Genomic DNA, 12,743 nt, shown 5'->3' with positions numbered 1-12,743 from the left:
TGACTAATCTACCTGTCATATTGTCTCCTTATCTATAATAATAAAAGCCAGCTTAGTCAGATGACTCCTCAATACTATTTTTGATAACAACAGAAAATTCTCCGGTCAAAGCCACACAGAAAGCGCTGTTTACCAGAGTAGGTTAGATACCCTAATGAAGGTACTAGAAAATATGAGTCCAGCTAAGCCTAGACCATTAAGATCTAATACCTGGGTGTGCAAATGCACCAGGGACTGGAAGGCTGATGGTTCTAAATTCTGCCTATATTGTGGTGCTAAGAACCCCATGTATACACAGATCGTTACGGATGGGGATCTTGGGGAATTACCTCCTTATGAGGAATTGTTATTGTACAACAAGCATCAGCCCCCACTGCCCCAGCATATCCAGCAATAACACAGACCACTACAGTGCCACAGCCTGGTGATGCAGCAGACAGGTATATGGTATATGGTTTGGAGTTAGAGTGAGCAGCTTGTAATGGCAGATAAACTGCCTGACCCTTATAAAAATCCTATAGGATTTTGTAGACAGCTCCACAGGATCCAACAAAATTTTGATGCCAGTTGGAGTGATTTGGCAAGTCGTGGCACTATAGCTCATGGAGTGCCCTTTACCAACAGTGTGCAGAATGTGTTATATAATGACCAAGCAAATCAGCCACCTCCAGGAGACCAAAAGACTAGAGAATCAGGTCAGAACTTTATAGAAAGGCTACAAGCCCTAGCCAGACAGATGAATGATGATATGTCACTTGGATTGCCTGAAGTGTTCCAAGGTCCAGATGAAAGAGTAGATAAATACCATGCTAGATGTACAGGCATATTTACTGACCAGGACTTTGACATGACTAAAGGACAAGACGCTAGAATCATGAAAACATGTTTTATTAACAGACTCCCCGACAGAGATTAGACAAAAATTACTAGAAGTAAGACCGGGATGTATGTATGCCCCAATAGAACAGACTCTGGCAATAGTACGGGGAATAGAAGAACAGGCTCCAAAGAAAAAGCAGAGCAAAGTCAGACTATCAGCTATCCCTGTAATGGTTACAGTAAATACAGCTCCAGGAATGACAGCATCAGCTGACCTAAGACAGGATTTAGGCAAAGGCCAAGGATAAATGTGGAAGAGTATAGAAAGAAAGGACTTAGCTTTGGATGTGGGGGACAGGGACATATGAAGAGAGACTGTCAGGGACGAATGACCAGACCAGCAGCTCAAATACAAGTCCAGGCAGTTGAGGGGCCGGGAATGATTCAGACTAGGTAATCGGAAGACCCAAGTCGTCCCCTGTGATAATTATCTCCCCACTACCAGGTCCACAAGTAGTAGTGAAACGGACATTACCAACAGGGGATGACTTTAAATGTATAGTAGACACAGGGGGGAGCCAGACAATAAATCAGAAAACGTGACATGCCACCCAAATTAGTGACTTCTGTAACAATACCAGGGACTGGACTTGGAAGGGTAACACATACGTTAAGACAGATTAAACCACTCAAGAGTCGACTGGAGGACACTGTAAACCTCTGTGTACAACTTTTAGTCTCAGACACATGCCCAGTAAACCTACTGGGATCAGACATATTGTCAGCAGTCCAAGCGGTCATCCGCCATGGATCCAAGGGGATGACACTTGCAGGTCCCCTTCCAGAAGACTTTCTGACTGTTGTAATTGGACATATAGCAGTAGAAGACCGTTCATATGACCAGAATGAAATTGAAATTGAGAAGTTATTGGCTGAAATACCATCTTCTCTGTGGGTTAGAAGTAAAACTAATGTGGGAACTTTAAATGTCACCCTAGTGAAAGTGACTTTAAAACCAGGAGTTGTCCCAGTTACAGTAAAACAATATCCTTTTAAGGGAATGTGTCGCTAGAAATTATAAAAAAAAAATCAGTTAAACACTTTTTATTTAAGTGATTACACATGGTCTTCATTTTTTCACAAGTCAGGAAATATTATAAATTAGATTCTAATTTATAACATTTCAATGTGCTGGTCACTAGAGGGAGCAGTTCCCAAAATTGCAGCATGGTCACTGTGGTAAAGCAAACTCATTGATGTATGCTGCAAATTTGGGATGGACACACTCTCCACTAGTGTCCTCACACAATCCCTCCTCCCTTCTTCTGGCTAGTGCCATGAGAAGGAGGGTTTTGAATGTCTTCAAACCTCCTACACTGTCTGCCGCCATTTTCTGAGCAACCGCACAGTGCTAGGAGGATTAGATACAGGGCTCAGCAGACAGTATCACACGAACATACACGAACATAATATACACGAACATACGATTGTCTACGCTCCTCTTCCTTGCGCCTTCGCTTCATTGAACATATGGCCGGAAGCCGCAGCCGGAAGTAGTCATCTTACTGTCCGGCATCGGCTTCCGATTTCACATGAAAATGGCACCAGATTTCGCTCTACGAACGAGCTTCGTTTTGGTCTGTGTGGGAGCAGCGCAACTGAGAATGGAATGGCTCCCGTATGCATTTTCTATGGGGTTGTATGTGCCGTATTTCATCTCTGTATGTGTCGTTGTATGTATTGCCCTGCCTCTCCCTCAGTCTACTTTCTAAGTGACCCTTTGTTGTTTCGTACTGGCTCCGTCTTATCTGTTTGTCTGTTTGTCAGTTGCACTTGTACGAGTTTAGGGAACGCCGCCCAGTTGTGTGCCATCGTTTAGATCGGGTCATATAAGTAGGTAGGGACAGAGGTTTGGGAAGAACAGGGACCTCACTGTTACCCGTGTATTTGTTCATGACAATAATACCATGTAATAGTCTAGACATATTTAAGTCGTTTACTTTAAGTAAAAGTTATGTATATACAGTGAAGGAAATAAGTATTTGATCCCTTGCTGATTTTGTAAGTTTGCCCACTGTCAAAGACATGAACAGTCTAGAATTTTTAGGCTAGGTTAATTTTACCAGTGAGAGATAGATTATATTTAAAAAATAAAATAAAATCACATTGTCAAAATTATATATATTTATTTGCATTGTGCACAGAGAAATAAGTATTTGATCCCTTTGGCTAACAAGACTTAATACTTGGTGGCAAAACCCTTGTTGGCAAGCACAGCAGTCAGATGTTTTTTGTAGTTGATGATGAGGTTTGCACACATGTTAGATGGAATTTTGGCCCACTCCTCTTTGCAGATCATCTGTAAATCATTAAGATTTCGAGGCTGTCGCTTGGCAACTCGGATCTTCAGCTCCCTCCATAAGTTTTCGATGGGATTAAGGTCTGGAGACTGGCTAGGCCACTCCATGACCTTAATGTGCTTCTTTTTGAGCCACTCCTTTGTTGCCTTGGTTGTATGTTTCGGGTCATTGTCGTGCTGGAAGACGCAGCCACAAGCTATTTTTAATGTCCTGGTGGAGGGAAGGAGGTTGTCACTCAGGATTTGACGGTACATGGCTCCATCCATTCTCCCATTGATGCGGTGAAGTAGTCCTGTGCCCTTAGCAGAGAAACACCCCCAAAACATAAAGTTTCCACCTCCATGCTTGACAGTGGGGACGGTGTTCTTTGGGTCATAGGCAGCATTTATCTTCCTCCAAACACAGCGAGTTGAGTTAATGTTTTCGGCTGAGCTCTCACCTTCCTCAGGATCAAGGATACCCCACGAGGTGAGATTTTGCATGGAGCCCCAGATCGATGTCGATTGACAGTCATTTTGTATGTCTTCCATTTTCTTACTATTGCACCAACAGTTGTCTCCTTCTCACCCAGCGTCTTACTTATGCTTTTGTAGCCCATTCCAGCCTTGTGCAGGTCTATGATCTTGTCGCTGACATCCTTAGAAAGCTCTTTGGTCTTGCCCATGTTGTAGAGGTTAGAGTCAGACTGATTAATTGAGTCTGTGGACAGGAGTCTTTTATACAGGTGACCATTTAAGACAGCTGTCTTTAATGCAGGCACCAAGTGGATTTGGAGTGTGTAACTGGTCTGGAGGAGGCTGAACTCTTAATGGTTGGTAGGGGATCAAATACTTATTTCTCTGTGCACAATGCAAATAAATATATATAATTTTGACAATGTGATTTTCTGTTTTTTTAAATATAATCTCTCACTGGTAAAATTAACCTAGCCTAAAAATTCTAGACTGTTCATGTCTTTGACAGTGGGCAAACTTACAAAATCAGCAAGGGATCAAATACTTATTTCCTTCACTGTATCGTACTGTTGTGATTATCTGATTGGTTGATCGTTTTTTAACTGAATGCCGAAAGTTATAAATAAACCTCAAACTCATGGTTTTGCAGGAAATCCAGATTATGCACCAAACACAGTGTGTGTCTGGATTATTCTCCGGCAGTATATTGGAATGTATATATATGTATACTTGGAAATTTATCTACCTGTCAGACCAACTCTGACAGGTTATATAGATAAATAGTAAGTACGGTTAAAAAAAAATATGTGACCATCAAGACAGGGAGGTAAGTGAGTAAATTTTTTTTTAAAAAGTTCAAACTTCAGACTATTTCATTTAATCACAGAAAGAAACCCTAAAATAGAATTACTATGTTTCCCTGAATTGTCCTTTAGTTTGACATATATCATGTAAGAGTAATGCCGTCTGGGTTAGGACTTGGGGCTAAAATATGGTTAATAGAAGAGGGATGGTTTATTGTTTAGTTTTTACTTATTTATTAGGATTTTTTGGGAATCTGTCTCCGTGTAATCTCTTGTGACATTTATTGTGTACAACCTTTGTGGCATTTATTGAGGCATTTATTGTGTACAACACTTTTGATATATTATGTAATGTAAATAAAAGGGATTCAAAGAACGCCAAAGATAGTAATTATGCTCAGCCTCCTCTGAGCCGGCACTTGGAATAATAACGTCTATCAGTTTTGCCTGTAATGTACCTTTAAAAATAAGAAAAAAAACTGATATCTGCATTCCATGTAAACAAAGAATGAATGCTTCACCTTTCCTCTACCCATAGTTATTATTACCTAATACATATATCATGTCACCTTTCCTCTAGAGGATAAACCTGGCTCACCTTTTACCTGTCTAGATGTATTACTCAATCTGCTCTGTACTCATCACATGGGTCTCAGCCCTACTCTTTGTCGCATGCACCATATTATTGCTGAGCTGTCACTTTGCAACTGTACTGTTGTTCATAAGAATATCACATTAAGTTATTTGTCATTTTCTATGGCTAGATCTGACCCCAGGGGCCGGATTAAGGCTGCTTACATTATGGATTAATTCATTTATGATAAGGCCCCCAATCCAGCAACTAACATAGAGCCCTCCACGACAATTCTTGTAGGCATCAGAATTCTTATTTTTCAGTATACACAGTCTCTATGAGCTGGCTGGTAGTGGCCACTTTTAACCCTTTTTTAATATTTTCACTGTCACATTCCAAGAGCCATAACTTGCTAAATGTTTTTGTCAATGTAGCCGTATGAGGGCTTGGTTTTTGCTGACCCTTCGCTGTTTTCCCCTGCGCAATTATCCGACCAATGCTCAGTACATAAATACAGCACCAGAACAAAGCTCACAACAGACATACCAGAACCAAGCTTAATACATAAATACAACACCAGAACCAAGCTCAGTACATATATACAACGCCGGAACAAAGCTCAGTACATAAATACAGAACCAGAACAAAGATCAGTACATATGTACTGCACCAGAACAAAGCTTAGTACATAAATACAGCACCTGAACAAAGCTCAGTACATATATATAACACCAGAAAAAAGCTCAGTACATAAATACAGAACAAGAACAAACCTGAGTACATAAATACAGCACCAGAACCAGCTCACTACATAAATACAGCACCAGAACAAGGCTCAATACGTATATACAACACTAGAACCAAGCTCAGTATATAAATACAGCACCAGAAAATAGCTCAGTACATATATAAAGCACCAGAAACAAGCTCACTACATATTTACAGCACCAGAACAAAGCTCAGTACATATATGCAGCGCCAGAACAAAGCTCAGTAAATAAATACAGCACCAAAACCAAACTCATTAGATTATATATATATATATATATATATATATATATATATATATATATATATACATACATACACACACACACACACACATATATAGTACCAGAACTAAGCTCAGTACATAAATACAGCACCAGAACCAAGCTCAGTACATAAATACAGCACCAGAACCAAGCTCAGTACATAAATACAACTAGTAAAGGAGAAATAGCAAATAGCCAAAATGTGCTCACCAGATGAGCTTGCAGGCTAACAAGAAACATCCATCTATAATAGGAGAAATAAGGGGATCAATCTTCCAGAACAACCATAAAAAAGTATACATTTATTTATAAATTATAATTAAAATCCAAAGCAAAGCATAGGTTAGGCATGACGACGCTTACGCGTTTTGAACAGAAGTGTTCTTGCTCATAGCATATGTCACAAAGATAAAGGGTTATTCCCATCTTCCCTCTTTATTTTTTTATACCCTATCAAAAATAAATATATTACACCCCTCCATTGTTTGATCTTACTCCCATAATTACACTACAGGACTGCATGGTCCCGCACCTCGTTCACTATAATTTCTGCTTGAGTAGGCGGTACAAAGCCCTTTCGATTCACATAACCAGCAGATGGCGCTGTAAAAATATATCACAGCACCACTTGCATCAGCATGCACGCTCCCGATGTACTGTATCACATGCAGCATTGGGATAACAACATAGTGCCAAAATAACTTCTAACAGGAGGTTTACTCGTTCCTCCGTCGTTATCATTCACTATGTCCTGTGTAAAATTACAATGTCCTCTCCCCTCTTTCTCCAGTTCAGTGTTCGTACACATTCTACACCGGTATGAGAAATTCCTAGTATTTAGCAAGTTCCCAACAATATTCTCATCATTGCAAAAAATATCAGCTGGAAACAAAACACAAGATGACGAGTCAAGGTCAATAGGAGCTTACGGGACCATCAAATACGAGACCCTACAGAGAGAGCATGGCAGGACGGTCTATTCCTTGCAGACATGAGTAATGAGAAGCCCTATCCTCACATAACTTGGGTGATGCGCACACATTCTCTGTCAACAGTAATAAAAACTATTGCAGAGGGAATGGGGAGGCTGGGAGCTAAATAGGACCGCTCTCAGGCTACTGCGCATGGCTGAGAACTGTCCTATTCACATCTATTGTAAAGAAGAGAGGTGGCCGGGCCGGGAGTTTCTGTGCATTCGAGACCAATTTTGGATCTCAACTCTAACATCACTCAACTCTTCATGTAAAATGATCCATTTGATTAATCTAATGGAGCAATCCGATAGTATTTTATTCCATTGTACTAAAAGCCATTCCATTCTAAATAAGCCACTGCCAGAAGTGTCTATAGGACACGGATGTTTTAGGAAGCGACTTATTTCCCCTGCTATGAGCAGGTGTAGATTTGCGCAGTAACTCACACCAGTTTCTGGCGTAAATTATGGAAAATCTGCGCTTTTATTTGAGGCCGCGCCTCCTCTGCTAAACCCCTCCCCTTTTCTCAATACATTCAAAAAGTGGCAGCTATGGAGTGCGTTAAAATGTGACTTTTTTACGCAAAAAAACTGACGTGTACCTTTTTGCTCTTAGTGTGTGCCATGTGGTAAACGCTCTTGGAAATGTACATATGTAGCAGAACTGATTTTGTAATTGAAGCATTTGTAAATGTTCATTGTGGCTTAACATGGAGTTATAGATAATCTTACTCTTATGGAAAACCACAGACAACACATGGTGAAATCACACTGAAGTACGTTAACCAAAAACCCAGCTCTGCTACACTGACAAACTCAGCTCCACTACATCTGCAAATATACATTCAAAATAAGTAAATCCTACAATGTGCAGGTCATAGTCAGAATCTCTAGAGTTTCTATGAAGGGATTGAGATCTTACCGTCTACCTGTGAGTTCTGCCGGGAGTTGTAGTAATGGTGGTGACACCGTGAGCTGGTCAGACTTGTATCTCCCGTCCTTCTGCAGGTGCCTGTGAACTTTAACCCCTTATGACCAGCCTATTTTAGGCCCTAATGACCAAGCAATTTTTTTTGTTTTTGCATCGTCGCCTTCCAAGAGCCATAACTTTTTCATTTTTCGTCAAAGTAGTGATATGTGGGCTTGTTTTTTGCGGGACGAGATGTAGTTTTCATTGGTACTTTTTTGGGGGAACATGGGACTTATTGTTTAACTTTTATAATGACTTTGTTGGAGGGCAATGGAAAAAAATAGCAATAACGCAATTGTTTTTTGCTTTTTTTTTTTATGCCGTTCACCTTGTGGTTTGAATTACATGTCAACTTTATTGTTTGGGTCATTACGGTCGCGGCGATAACATATGTGTACTTTTATTTCTTTTTTACTAAATAAAACCACTATTTATATAAAAAAAAGTTTTTTTACTGTAACCTTTGTTAATAATTTTTATTTGACTTTTATTACTTCATTTTTTTAGTCCCACTAGGGGACTTCACTATGCCATCTTTTAGATCGCTGCTATAATGCTTTGGTATACTTAGTATAGTGTAAAACTGACCGGCAATCTATTAGCATATGCCTCTGGCACGGCCTAATAGTCATATAGCCAGGGCAGGCCTGGGGGCCGTTATTAGGCCCCCGGATGCCGTGACACCCCATCGGAGACCTGCGATTACATTTGCGGGCCGCCGATGGGTAAGAGAGGGAGCTCTGGCCCTGGGGTTATTTCCTTTGGCCCAAGGTATTACAGTCCACCATAGATGACACATTAATCGTTCTTTTGTTTTTCTCATTCATGTTTCAAATGGAAACATTTTGTGCTGGTTTCTAGCTGGATGTCCTAAGCAGGGGCGGGACAAGCTCTCTTGGTGCTTAATGCAGCGGATTCAGTGCCCCCCCATCCCTAAACACGATAGCTATTGGATGGACAACCATTGACTTACATCCTGTAACCCTCTTCCCAACCAAACCCTAGCGTTCTTATTTATAACACATACTCCACATCTCCTTCCACCCCATCTCCACACATAGGAGGGGAGTCCATTGGCTGTACCCCTCACCTATGTAAAAAAAATTATTTATACTTAGAAATTGTGTTCTCCACCTCAATGGCGCCCTACTCCACCTATCCCTCGTCCTGACCCTCGTCCTAAGCCTTGGCAAAATACCTGCACTTGGGTCCCTACCAAAACACTGAAGGCTTTACATGTCACAGTATGTATCTCTATACATTATAAGATATATTTATATAGTGAGATGGTCCCATCTACCATGAGGGCATTGCACTACCTCTCTATAATTCTGCTTTCCTATGTACCTAGTTGGAGTATAGAAGGTGTTGGTGCTTGCAAACTCTATTCCCATGCCACCGGCTTTGTGTATTCCATAAATTGTAAATGTTTTTCTATTGCCAATGAAACGGTTATTATTACCTGACAGAAATCTCATATTACCTTTCCCTTAGAAGAAGTCGTCTGCTCACCTGTCTCCTATGTATATAAGAAGTCTGCTCACCTGTCGCCTATGTATATGAGAAGAAGTCGGCTCACCTGTCGCCTGTGTATATGAGAAGTTGGCTCACCTGTCGCCTGTGTATTTGAGAACTCGGCTTACCTGTCGCCTGTGTAGTTGTATTGTGCTTCTTCGTTACTGCTGAGCTCGCACTATTCAGCTAGAGCTGGGGTGGAGAACGTCCGGCCCGCAGGCCGCATAAGACCCGCAAAATCATTTGTTCTGGCCCTACAGCACCCCATCATTACAAGGAACAAAGGGCCACAAGTCTCTATTTCACGCCATGCGCAACCACTGGAAAGAGCAGAGTTTCCATTCACTGTTCTCAGTAATGATGGCAGTCACAGAGCTTGGACTCCCACTTACTGTAATTATACGACCTGTTTAATTGTAGGACAACCCTACAAGGGGCACAGTTCTGTTAGAGCAGTAGCTGGCACCAGCATGGATGCAGCATTCTGCAGTCTGACCTCATATTCATGGGATTGTACACTCAATGTGAGGCGTAGTCACTCCATGTACTGCTACAGTGACGTGAGGTCAAGTGACTCATGTCAGGTGACTGGACCGGTCCACACCCGGGCCGGCACGCACCGACCTCACTCAGACTGCCACCGCCTAATTCACTAGTAATGAATGACACTACTTGGCTCCATCCGCTGTCCCCCTGCTCCTAAAATTAGTTAGTTAGGACCTAAATGCATTTGCCACGAGCCGCGGCCTACTCAGACTACACGCCTCAACAAAGAGATGCAGTTTTATCCATCACATTAGGGGTGAGTTAATTAAATATTTGACCAAATATAGGAGGCAAATTTTTAAGTTGATAATTTTGTATGGCCGGCGAATAATGTTATAAATATACAAATGGCCCTTGGCAGAAAAAAGGTTCCCCACCCCTGATCTAGAGGAATACAAACATCCAGCACAATAAATAACTAAATATACCTTAAACTTCAGATAAGTATAAAACATTCATTGTGTGGGAGAAGTTGCGGCTTTTATACTCTCACCTGCAGTCTCTTACCTATTTATTTTTCCTTTTTTTCCCTCTGTTCCTTCCTTTATCTTATCTTTCAAAAACATTTATCTCTTTATCACGTTATATAAACATGCACAATTCTCATATTCTCATCCATTACCCACTCTCCAGAGGATCGGCAGAGGAGAGAGGTGTCTCCACCAGTTTGCCATTCTGCACTTCCTAAGCCTATGGCCGCAGCAACAGGAACGGGAGGTAAATCTGGAGCCAACATCCTTCCCACTACGGATCTGCCAGACTAGGCCCCTGGGTACAGGGTATTCTTCTCTAGTTTTGCAAGTGTCCTTGTCACTACTGGTAGCATAAGGCGATACCTGCAGCCCTTACAAATTGCACAGGTTGTCCAACTCCTCCGGGATGGCACATCCATACGTGCTGTCAGAAAAAGGTTTGCTGTGTCTCCCAGCATAGTCTGAAGTGCATGAAGCAGATAGCAGGACACAGGGCAGTTACATGAGGAGAGACAGACAGGGCCATGGTAGGGTATCAAACCATCAGGTTTCTGCTGCTTGGAGCATGAAAGAATAGAAGCACAGCCAGAGACCTACAAAATGACCATTAGTGGGCTACTGGTCTGCATGTTTCTGAACCGTCAGAAACAGACTCCATAAGGGCGGCATGAGTGACAGACGTTCTGTAGTGGGGCCTGTGCCCACAGTCCAGCACTGTGCAGCTTGATTGGCATTTGCCAGAGAACACCATGATTAGTTGGCCGCCCTCATGTGGCCCGAGCATGTAGGCAGTTCATGGATGACAAAGGCAATGATGCCAATGATTGTCCATCACGTTCCATAGACGTGAATCCAATTCAGAACATCAGTAACATTATGAATAAGTGCATCTGACGCTGCCGAGTTGCGCCACAGACTTTCCAGGAGCTCATTGATGCCCCGATACAGCCTTCATCAGTAACATGCCCAGACATTATCAGGAGTGCATACGGGCACGTGAGGGCCAGACACATTACTGAGTCACATTAAAGGGGTTTTCCACTTTCTGAAAACTGATGACCTATCCACCGGATAGGTCATCAGTATATGATCGGTACGTGTCCGACACCCGGACCCCGCACCGATCCGGCACTCCAGGTGCCTCTGGACACCGGACAACGTTGCCGGAAGCAGAAGGCTCTAGTCAAAGAATAGCGGCCGAGCTGCAGTATCGCAGCTTTGCTCCTATTTAAGTGAATATGAACGGCCGCTATGCAGTGGTCGGAGCCATCTACTTCCGGCTTCAACTTCATGAACTAACTTGAGGTAAGTTCTGGAGACTGCACTTTTGTTTCTGTTCAAAAAAACGTAAACCTAGCGAACGGAGACAAACGAACAGCAACTGATACAAAATAATTAACATTGAAATCAATTGTAATTCTAACGAAACCATTGCTTTCCATTTAATGTATCTGACGGAATAGAGGTAAACTGATAGTAACGGTAGTGTGAACTTAGGGCTTGTTCTCATCACCGTTCGCTTTCCGTTCCGGGGTTCCGTCGGAGGTTTCCGTGGACTGCAGTCGCCAGCTTAGGATAGATCTGGCTTGAGATAATTCATTGTCATTTTTTAGCTGCACTTGCTATATCTAGCAACACCCGACGGAGGTTTCTGTCGGGTGAACCCCGCAACGGAAAGTGAAACCACAGCTTCCGTTTCACTCACCATTGATCTCAATGTCGACGGAAACATCGCTAATGGTTTCCGTTCGTCACCATTTCAGCAGGTTTCCGGTTTTCCGAAGGAATCAATACCGGAGTCGACTGCGCTATTGATTCCGTCGGAAAACCAGAAACCTGCCGGAATGGTGACGAAAGGAAACCATTAGCGATGTTTCCGTCACCATTGATATCAATGGTGACTGAAACAGAAGCTGTGGTTTCACTTTCACTTTCCGTTGCGGGGTTCACCCGACGGAAACCTCTGAAAGAAACCCCGGAATGGAAAGCGAACGGTGATGTGAACAGGCCCTTAGCCTAAAACATACCTTTTATTGACTTATAATGAAGTATAAATAAACAGAACAAACTAGGCACAAATACTTAAAATCACACTGCAGTCTGATAGCGGAACTTGTAAGTATTCTTTGTATTGTAACACTGTTGCTAGATATAGCATGTGCAGCTAAAAAATGACAATGAATTATCTCAAGTCAGATCTATCCTAAGCTGGCGACTGTAG

At 42.1% G+C, this 12,743-nt stretch overlaps 1 protein-coding gene across 2 annotated transcripts in view; it reads right to left on the bottom strand.

Annotated features, from left to right (window-relative positions):
- Positions 1 to 8,027, bottom strand: part of LOC142759073 (cytochrome P450 2C14-like) — a 60,355-nt gene extending 52,328 nt beyond the window's left edge. The window contains exon 1 of one of the 2 annotated variants that reach the window (XM_075860921.1): positions 7,941 to 8,027. The gene's annotated coding sequence lies outside the window, so the exon portion shown is untranslated. The remainder of the gene's footprint in view (positions 1 to 7,940) is intronic. The other variant, XM_075860922.1, reaches the window with a different exon arrangement.
- Between the last annotated feature and the right edge of the window lie 4,716 nt (positions 8,028 to 12,743).

The sequence above is a fragment of the Rhinoderma darwinii genome, chromosome 4, assembly GCF_050947455.1.
Source record: "Rhinoderma darwinii isolate aRhiDar2 chromosome 4, aRhiDar2.hap1, whole genome shotgun sequence".
NCBI lineage: Eukaryota > Metazoa > Chordata > Amphibia > Anura > Rhinodermatidae > Rhinoderma > Rhinoderma darwinii.
This window is presented reverse-complemented; position numbering and strand designations above follow the sequence as displayed.